Raw genomic sequence first — 11,140 nt, 5'->3', positions numbered from 1 at the left:
CTTCTCTGGTGTGTTGACTTTGTATGTGAGAGAGAGAATGGAAGGAAAGGACTTCATTTTGAGTACCCAGCAGCTGTGACCACCTGGGTAAATGCCACTGCGAGAGCTCTTCAGTAAAGACAGCCGCCGTATGTTCCTCTCCCCTCTTGAAAGGCGACCTCCATCTAACATACAGTTCAAAGAAGCTTTCCCACCTCATAAATCACCCACCAGACCCCTGCTGCTTGTGCCGGTGTTTGGAGAGGAATATAAATACTCCTATGTCCTGTTTGTACAGTTGCCCTTTAAAATTGGAATTTTGTCCTCTCCAAAGAGGCAGAATCCAAAAGGGCAGACCCCGAGGGTATGACTGCAGCTCGCCAGCTCTTGGAGCTTTGACTCACAAAGTGCCCCAAGTTTGAAACCTCCTCGGTACAGGGGTCGAATTAAACAGATGCGCATGCCATCTGGCTCTGAGCTTGCCTTTTGAGTTGATTGTTTTTTCACCCCTCTTCTGTGGATGAACATAGAGGTTTCAGTGTATGGGAACAGGTCACTAAATATTTAAAGCTTTTTATTACTTGAGCAGGTCACTGGTCTGAGTACTCTCTATTTACATTTACCCCAGTCCTTGTAATTACTCGTTGGCATGTTGTCTGCTGCTCTCCTCCTGACTTGAGCAGTCATCACTGCTTCTTCACTCAGCACAATTCTCTAGCTATTGAGATGGCTCTCAAGGTCCACTTTTCTTTGTCCAATGCTTGCTGCATGTTGGCCACGTAGCACGAGATGTAAATGCATGTGTCCCAAGAGAGAAAGGGGATGGTATAGATTGATACGGAGCTTTCCTTTATTGAGAGCCTGTTCTGCTGCATGGTGAGTGCTGGCAGATGGAAGAGTAACAAAAACATTCCTCTCCAGAAAGGAAAACACAATGGAAACAAGTTGCGCAATATTTGCTTTTTAAACTATGCCAAAAAAAGGAAGGGGATGGACCGAGGGCCAGTCTCCTGAGTTCAGAGAGCTTGAGGAACCCCTTATCTTACCGAGCGGCAGGACTGAGGTCTGGTCTGGGTACTACAGCACTCCTGCACCCCCACACCTCCCTGGGCACGCGTGTGGATCTCGCACACCGAAGAAACATGTTGAGCTGTGCCCAGAGCCAAGAGAAGCTGAAGAGCTCGCCTAGAGCAATGGACTTGTGAAATAAAATAGCTTTAGTGCCAGAACAGCATTAAAGACTGTCAAAGCACGATACCATCCAGGACCATTGCTTGAGCATGTCCTTGTTTTTCCACCTCCTCCCTTGCCGGACTGCATTCATCTGTCAGGTCAAAACAGCATAATGGAAACAGGATCTCTTTCTTTCTTCCCAATTTTGAATCATTTTATCTGGCCCCAATTTTTAATTTGAACTATGTACTTTGGAGCCGTAGCTCCGCTGTGGTTTGGAAAGTGTTTTTATTGAGTTCTCTGTGTGTGTGTGTGTTGCGATGCTAAGCAGTCTGGTAAGCCAGTGGGTTCAGCTGGAGAGAGAAGCATCAATCTGGGTAAGAAACAACCAAAAGCAGAAACAACTCTGAGTGTAACAATGGTCAACATACAGAAAAAGCTTTAGCTACCGCTGTGTCATTTGGGCCATGATGGGGGGTTCAATTTTTATTAAGTGTTCGCGGTAATGAGTTGTCCTGCTCTGGTATGCCCTGCTTTATGTTGCATATGACCTTCTAAAGTTAATTCTTACTGAATATGATCTACTGTGGCCTGGGATCAAGTGGTTCTTCTGGCCCTGGGACTCAGAGGGTACCCAGGTAGACACCCATTCACAACATGTCATTTGTTGCTAGCGAGAGAATAATCAGAACAAATGTTCTTGCTCATTACAATGAAATATACTGGGGCGAGTGTGGAAAAAATGTACCATTTTATTCTAAAAAGTGGAAATTAAGTTTTGTCACTGCTCTTCTTAAGTTTTTTGTTTGTCACTGCTGCCTTGCTTGTTGCTTGTGTTGAGATATATATGCGTATATAACCAGCACATAATGGGCCTGTATTCATATTTGGTTTGCTTTAATTAAAGCTGTATTATTCAAAACCTACTTTTGAACCTGTCCGTGTAGGCTGTGCAAAATATCTCCTGGTGAGGACAAGTCTCCCGTTTCCCTCTATGGGAATGAGACCGTACTGTTCCCAGCTGGGGCTGGAATAGGAACGGTTTCCTGCTGCTTGATTTCTAATTACATAAATGGAAGAGGGAAAAGTGGAAATTCTAAGTACCAAAAGGCATGTTAAATTTAGTATAATACACTCATCTGGAAACTATCACATTTTTCCTTCTTTCTGAAGCCTGCTGAAATCATTGCTTCGTCTAAGCGTAGCGTGATTTGGATCGGTACCAAAAAGTGCAAACAAGATAGGCCTGAAAAAGTCAGGTGTCCCTACGCAAAACTACGCGAGAGCTTTTAATGGAGAAGTTGCTGCATCACCCTGATGCAATTTTAATAGGAAAATGGTGAGTATACAGTGAGTAAAGAAACCATACCACTATCTAGGCAGGTAAAACAAAAGAGCTGTTTGCTGAATAGAACTGGTTTTGAATGTTTAACGACTCCCTAAGTGCTCGATTGGCCACAAATCTGCCTCTTAACAGCTTGATTAGATGTCTGCTGATGCTTTGAGATGAATAAACAGGGCAGGGAAAAGCAGAGAGTGCAGGACAAAAAAAATATCAAGCTGCTTTTCCATTGTTTATCCAAGTTCTTCATATTTGATCAAGATCCCGTCATTTCTTTGTATTTCAATCACACCGAGGAGCCTTGGCCAAGATCAGGACCTTGCTGTACGTGGTGCTGTACGCACAAATAAAAACCAGTCTCTGTCCTGGAGAAACGACAAACTAACCATGGGATGAACAAAGGTAGAAAGGTTCTTAATTCCCATTTTAACGATGGGAGAAGTTGTGGCCAAGGTCAGTGATCAGTCTCGAAGGGAACTGATTTATTGTCCACAAGGTGCTTGCTTATAGAATTGCCAATACGTGTAAAACACTGAGATCCTCAATATTGAATTTAGTGTAAATCTGAATATGATAAGGAGAGAAAATACAGAAATGTCTTGCGAGTTCTTTGCATCTCATGGAACAGGACGCTGCTGTGTTAGCTGTAACATAAGCTTAACACCAGAAGATAGTCACTGCCTTTGTAGATCTGTCTTAAATATGAACTTAGGTAACAGCTCGAGATAGAGGGAGAATAGCAAGAAGACAGTATCATTCCAGTACTGGAAACACAGCAGTGGTGATGTAACTCAACACAGGTGATTCTCCACGGAGAAGGAATTGGTTTTCCCGGGATTTTTATTGTGTTCCCTCTGAGTTTTTGGAGCAACACAAAAGAAATCACAGAGGTGTTGTTTGCAAACACGAGCAGCGGGTGCACGAGTGGACTAAAGGAGACTGTAGTTGTGGTAGGGATGTACCACGAGGTCTAGCTCTTACACTTTAGCTAGAATAATCAGTAACCTGTTAGGAAAACCACTTTTTTCAGCCGTGTTCTGAACCAGCGAGGCATTGCTGACCTTTCTTTTGCTCCAAGCTGCCTGGGTTTTGTTGCTTCCCCCCGTGCCGCACACATCCCAGCGGTAAGAAATAAACTTTATCCTCGTCTCCCAACCCACCCTTGATTTGTAAATGGGACTGGTGCAAATTTTGGCACGCCGGCTCCAGTAGGCTGCTGTATGCAATGCATACTGTGTCTTAACTGCTCCAAGAGTCCAGCCTATAGCCCACCCACAGTGGAATGCTTAGCTGAGATTGAAACTTAAATGGGAACATAGTTTATGGAAATTCAGCTGTGGATCGCTGTTTCTCTTGTGACTTCTGGCTGTCAGCACTTAGCTGTAGAGCGTTCTTAGCTCTTTAGAGCTGGATGTTCCTCGTGGTGGTGGATGCCCACCTCCTGTAGCTTATAAAGATGCTGAGAAAGTTGTTGGTGACTAATAAATCACTCTTCATCTGTAGTCTTTATTAGTACTGCTTGTAATGACTCCAGCTCTGGGTTAGGAGTGTGTGCCGCTTCCTAGAAAAGGTCATGCCCTTACCAGTTCAAATTCAGTTCATAAATCTCCTGTTGTATGAAAGAGTGTGTTTCTTTTTAGAAGTTTTAGAGGGTATTCTTCCTCCCCCTCGGTGCTACACTTGAAGTCGTTAGGAGTGACTAACAGCTTAACCCCAAACCATTACTAATCCCATGAGCTGCTCGTTCCCTGAGGATGTAGGAGCCCAGTTGTGATAGACAGCACCTCAGCTTTCTCCCCTGTAAAGTGGAAATGGTGATACTCTCTCCACTTGGTCATGGCTTTAAAACCTACTTAATTCCTGGTTAAAATTCAGCTCTGTACAGTCAGCGTATATTCTGGGACCCCACAGTTCATTACTCATCTGTGCTGGATTAAATCACACTCCACAATTCACAAAATACTTTAGTTTCTGCTCTTTGAAGATGCTGGAAGAACAAGATAAAGTTGTGCTGTGGGAGTGTTTCAAGCAAGGTAGAGAGATGCCGTGGAAGGGGAGTGTTTCTACACTTTATATCCACCCTTTCATTTCTTACAGTCACTTGTTTCTCTGTCACCAAACTCCTGCACAGAATAATAAGGGAAAAAAGGGCTGTAGTTACTCATGGAGTAAGGGGAGTTACTAATGGAGTAAGAGGCTTAGGCTGCAGGTAAATGGGTTGTGTAATCTCTCTCTTTAGCAACCTCTTTCTATGTTCAAAGGTTGACTGAGGCCACAGGAGAAGAAAATCATTCCATGTCCTAGTGGCTTCATGTCTGATTTGCAAAACTGTGACACTCTGGTTCTGTGGATTCCATGTCAGTATAATGCTTTATATTATCTGTCATTTTCATTAATAATCTGGAAGTAAATATAAAACTGGTGGCAGGCAACTAAGTGCTATTTGTTGGGATGCTATGCAATGAAAAAGCAAGTGGAGCAATATAGTTTCTTATATAATCAAATGTCAAGTTTGACATTGAGGCACAACCAAAGCTGATCGCACCTAGAGATTGCAAGGATTTAGAGCTTACGAAAACCCAGAAATCAAAAGGTTTGCTGCCAGGAGGGAAAGCAATAATGAGAAGCAATGGCTGGAGCCTGAAGCCTGACCCACACAGAAGAGCAGTGAGGCCCTGAATCATGAGCAGGGAGACTGGGATAAGCTACTAGAGGAATGGGTGGATTTTTCAACTCTTAATGTCTTAAGTGTAAGTTACTGTGCTCCACCTGGGTCAAACCAAATGACCTGTGACACACATGGATTCGTATCAGATGATCTAACTGTTCTTGTTGGCCATAAATTCTCCTCAACTTCCAAGGCCGCAAAGGTTGACCGCATTGCTCCTGGTCTCCGTCCCGTGACTTCATCTGGTATGAAATAAATGCAGAAAGTTTTCAACTCAAGGACCCTGTTTGTGAGACACTCCCTGAAGGAGTCCCTGGCGTGGTTCTCAGATGTAAGACAACCTATTTCTACACCGATCATTACTGCTTTGTTCTTCCAGCTCCTCCCTTTTGGGCTGTTTTCCTCCGTTTTGTTTGAGGGAACGGCCGATGGTACGTTCTTCCCCCCACTCCTTTTTCCAGGCACGGGGCCTGGTTTTGGTTTAATTGTTTCTGAAGATTACATGGTTTCATAGCCAATGTGTCGAGCGTCGGACTATTTCGTATGTCAATAAATGCATCTTGGAATGATGGATGGAAGCTTGGGGCTGGAACTGCAGGAGTGTTTGTGGGCTGGGACTAAATGGGGAAATCCGCGTGGTCCTGCTATCTGCACCACATCAGACACAACAGCGAATTTACTGGGTTCATTAAAGGCCTGAGAAATAATTCCCTTAAATCTTTGGGGAGCATCCTAGTAGGCGACATGCTTATGGGAGGCTCTAGTTTACTATCTGCTAAGTTGTGGATTTTATATCCATATTAGGTATAAATAGAGGTAGGCTGGCGGATCGAGAGAAGGTCATTGTGACTCCTCTGAGCACAGGATGAGCCTGTAATTATTTAACTGAGACTTCAGCGTTAACTCTTGTCATACATTGGAGCAGCCACTGAGGCAGTCCCTGTTACCCAAATCAAAACCGGAATGATGAAAAATTGCTCCAGTGCTAGCATGGATGTCTCAGCACGATCAAGAAAGCAGTGATAAGCTAAGACCCCCTCATTTGGTTCTTCATCAGATTCAATAGCATTATCTGCTTCACAAACTCAAAAATCACAGTCCTGCTTCAGGGTGGGAGGAGAGGGAGGCAACGAAAGCAGATTTCTCAAGGTCCCACATTTCTATGACTTTAGGAACCACACCTTGTAAATATGAAAATCATGTTATCACCTGAAGGATTATATTTGCATTTGTATTCTGTAAGGTGAGGGCAATAGGAGCAGAGGAGTTTAATCTTTTAGTGAATACATCCATACGTATATTCTTTTCTCTTTGTGACTCTCATTTTAAAAAGCACCGATGCTCTCTTGCAGTAGCAGGACTTCAGCAGCCGGCGCTTGGAGCCTTCTGATTTTGGCTGCTTTTTTAGAAAAGCCAGAGAATTTGTGCGTGAGCCTCTTCCTATGCAACAGCAGCGCAATTTTGGCCTGGGCTGAGTCACCCCGGTTCAGGCGGGTGCCGGTTTCCTTTTGGTAATGTGCAAAATGTTCCCTGCACACATGTGAACATTCTGTTTGTGCTGCCGGTCGACAGTTTGTAGGCGCTTCGGTGCCAGAACTGTCTCTAAACGCATACAAGCACCTATTGTGACGAAGCCCTGAGCTTGGCTGGGGGCTTCAAGCAGCGCTGCAAGAAAAATAATTAATATAATAAGAGGATCTGAGGCATTGCAGTGGGGGGAAGTCGTGCAGCAGCAAATAAGATGGTTATCAGAGGGGATTTAGCCGGTTGCGATGGAGTCAGAGGAAGCTGGTATTTTTGAAGTAGAAAGGAAAAAACTCTTTGAACTCTTAGAGAAGAGGGCACCTGCAAATGAAGCCAGACAGCTTCTTCCCAGCCCTCCCTGATAGAAACTGCCCCTGCAGCCACAAACTGAATAGGAGGAGGATTTTGCATGACCTGAGTCGCTGGGGAAGCGAGGGAGGGAGGGATGAAGGGGCCTGGAGTGCCTGGGAGCCAGAACGATTGGGCAAGGTGGAAAATAAAGTGCTTAAACGCACTTGGACTTGCTCAGAGATGGGAGGGGTACATTTTTTTTTACTGCTGCCCCAGGGCCCCAAAATGCATTGGCACGGCACTACAGAGAAACCACTAATCCCAGTCACCGAGGGGAGGGAACGGGACTTTCTCGTTTGGACCCCTGTCGAAGGCAAGACTGATGGGATTAGAGGAAACAGCTGGCTCGAGTCTTACCCTGCGGGAGCTCGCATTCTCGGGACTCGAAAAGAGAGGAGCGCCCCGCTGCCGAGTCGCATTCCAGGTCATTTGCTGAGCCCAGATGTTTTCTAATGAGCTCTATGATAAATCCTTTCCCTTTACTACCGAGCACGGTCCCTGCCAGCCAGGTCTGTCCCTAGATCTCGCTTTCCACGCGTGGCCGGGCAAATCGGGCTTTGCAGTTCAAGCCAGCTAGCCAAATTACGGCTAGGACGCGTGCCTTTCCTCTTTACCTATGCAAAGGGATCCAGAACCTGTTATCCTAAAGCCATGGCCTGATGGAGGTTGCTGATTCAAATTCCTCACATGGCTGAACCCTCCCCTCTAGCCTCTCTTACCTCTGGGTATGTTATTAAGCTGTATTAAGGGTGCTTTGGGCGAATCTTGTTATAAAAAGTGGGAATGGTGTTTGTAAGGATTGCTCCATTGATGGACCTGTCACCGCTGTCCCCTCCCTTCATCTACCTGAGCTGATGATGGGAAATCACCCCACAGCTCTTTTTAGCAGTAAAATCTTTGCCTCTGTCTCCTGACACGAGCCCTGCTCATGTCCTTGTGTGTGCGTGCCCATAGCTGTTCTCTTGGAAATGTCTTAGAGTTTATTTAGGAACCAAGAAGTAGGAGTTCAGCTCCAGCAGGTGATGGTCTGGTGAGAGAAGGCAGCTGATAAACCAATCTCTATTCCAGGGAACTGCAATACAATTTGGTACCCTTGTGCAAACGAGACATGGAATGAATTGACTGATGTGAGTCCATGGCAGACCCAGATGTCAGTCTCCAAGTCCCTTGTGGGTCATGCCAGGGGGTTTAGCCCTTGAGAGCGCTTCTCTGGACCCTCTCTGGTGTGTCACAGGGCTGGAGAACAAAACACACGTTCCTGGGGGAGAGACGGAGCATTGCGGGGATGGGTGAAGGGCAATTCCCCCCTTGTTGCTCCCTGCCCTTTGTGGACACAGAGCCCTCGCTCGCTCTTTTCCCAGCTGCCTTTCTCCACATGTGTTTCCTAGCACCCAGCTATGGGCAGGGAGCCTTGGAATCTGCATTAAGACCCAAAGAAAAAGAATAGTTTTATTTTTAACTTACAAATCCACCCTTTTAATTCTCACGCCCACAGTTCCTAGTCCTGTCCTGACAAGCGGGGAGCCCCTGGCACTGCGGGTGTTTGTCAGCAGACCCAAAACAGCAACAGCGGGCAAGGGAGGGAAGATCCTAGAGACCAAAGAGCAGGTTTGTGCTGTGTCTCAGTGCACAAACCCCTTGGTGATCCAGCAGCAAGAGAAGGGGCTCAGGAGGAAGATACAGGGAAATGTAGGGACATTTTGGGCAAGACTCTGCACCTGTGTTTTCATATCGTGTCTATCTGCGGTGGAAAACAAGAAGCTGATGACATGGGCTGTCGTCAGGGGGTAAGAGTTGTGTCGTACTAACCCACATGTCACACCGCTCGGCATGAAAACAACGGCGTGGTTTGGCACGGATGTTTTAGGGGCAGGCGGCAAGGTCCCCAGAGCCCGCGGGGAGCGGGAGCTGCTAAACAAGTGGAGAAAAAATGCTGCTGTAGCCGGCGACCCTGGCTAGGGGCTGTTAAGGAATAGGTTGCCTTGGTTTCTTGAATTATTTGGAATATTGCTTCTTATAGCCAGTGAGGACGGCTCCTTTCCTGACGGTGTTGCATCCCTGCTCTCCCTCCATCTCCTCCCAGCTGCCTCTAGCCCGTTCCAGAGCCGGTGTCTGTCCAAATGACATCTGCAGAAATCAGGTCTTCACTCCTTGTTCTGGCCGCGGTACCGCGTTGCCACAGAGGAAGGAGAAAAGCGTTGGCCCAAGGCTTTGACAAGCCTCTCGGCAGCTTCTTTCATCCTCCGGCCAGCCTGCTCTGTCACACAGCACCTCTGCTTCTTTCTTCTGACATCAGAAAACCCGAGCTCTGCTCCTCGTGCATCCCCACTCCCAGATTTACAAATTGCCGCGTTTCCCTTTTCTGTTCTTTGGCTATTTACAGAACTGGAACACGAATGAATAGTAGGAAGCGCTGAATGAACTACACGCTGGCTCACAGCTCTGCATGACGCCTGGCGCTTCACCCCAGTGCTGAGGATCCCGCAAAAACCATTAAAATACTGAACCGTGGACCTGATACACTTGTATGTGTTCCACTTTAATGCCCATGGTCTGTTGCTTTGTAGCTGCTGGTGTCTACATCTTATTTTTCCTCATTTATGCATAGATCTGAGAACTTGCTTCCAAGCCTCTACATCTCCTCTTTCACTTACATTATTCAGAATAAAATAGCCTCCCAGGCAGGAGCTCTCTGATAGTCGTGCTGGCCATGAGGAGCAGGTAGAGATCAGCCAAAAGCCCAGCAGTGGGTGAAAATGTTGGGAGATTGGAATTTGGGCTCGCTGTGGGGTACGCAGTCATGGTAAAAGGCTGCTCCTGTGTCTCTTGTTAGAACTGAGCTTCCTGCTCCTCTGATCTCTATGCAAATCTTCACCCAAACAGGAGCCAGCAGAACCCATCCAAGCCTCGCAGGTATCTTTGGATTTGGGTAGCGCCGTGCTGGTGTTTAATGTGGAGGCCTCTATTAGATTAATTGCACCTTTACAGAAACAAAGCCCTTCCGGTCTCCGACAATTATCGTTAACTGAAAAGATGGTTATGAATGGGGTTTCACTGGCATTGGGTTTGGCTGTTGGATTTTAATGGGAAAGGGAAAGAGAAAGGAAAGAAAGATAAAAGAAAGAGAATGGTAAGAAGAAAGGGAGGATGGGAAAATAAAGGAAAAAAGCAAAAAGGAGCTAAAGCCATCCTCTCTGGTGTTGGAGGAGAACTTTCCCAAAGCCCTCACTGCAGCTGGGACTCTACCCCAAGCCTTCTCTATCAAGTGTTATGTTTAAATAGGAACTGTTTGCATTCAGGGAGCCAAATCCAGACTTTGTTTATGTCCCTGCAGAAGCAAATGCTGGGAAATCACCTTCGCACACAGCTTTGCTTTTGTAGCCAGCTCGTTTTTAGGGCCGTGTGTTCCCACCGGGTCCTTTTGAGTACTTGGCGGGGGCTTCATCGCTCAGTGCTGGAGTTCCGTGTGCCCATCCCGGGGGGCTGCCCCACCGAGCCGTGGGTGTCCGGTGCTCCCCAAATCGGGGGAGCAACAGAGGGGCTGCTCGGGGCTCTGTGAACCGGGGGAGCGGACAGAGGGGGCTGCTCGGGGCTCTGTGAACCGGGGGAGCGGCCGGAGGGGCTGCTCGGAGCTCCGTGAACCGGGGGAGCGGCTGCTCAGAGCTCCGTGAACCGGGGGAGCGGCCGGAGGGGCTGCTCGGAGCTCAGCGAACCGGGGGAGCGGCCGCTCGGGGCTCTGTGAACCGGGGGAGCGGCCGGAGGGGCTGCTCGGAGCTCAGCGAACCGGGGGAGCGGCTGCTCAGAGCTCCGTGAACCGGGGGAGCGGCCGGAGGGGCTGCTCGGAGCTCCGCGAGCCGGCAGATCCCCGGCGGGGCGGGCAAGCGCTGCCCCCGCCGCTCCCCTCCCTCCCTCCTCCCGTCCTCTCCTCCCTTCCCTCCCTTCTTTCCCCTCCTCTCTTCCCCCCCCCCCCAGTCCCGGTTGTGCAATCGCGAGCGGCGGGGCCGGCGGCACCGCCCGGAGCCCGGCACCGGGAGGAGGGAGGCGGCAGGTCCCGCCCGCCCCGCTCCGCTCCGCGGGCCGCGGTGCCGAGGATGCGGCAGCCA

Source organism: Nesoenas mayeri (genome assembly GCF_963082525.1).
Source record: "Nesoenas mayeri genome assembly, chromosome: 24".
Classification (NCBI taxonomy): domain Eukaryota; kingdom Metazoa; phylum Chordata; class Aves; order Columbiformes; family Columbidae; genus Nesoenas; species Nesoenas mayeri.
The sequence above is the reverse complement of the archived record's forward strand: the minus strand, read 5'-3'. Positions refer to the sequence as shown.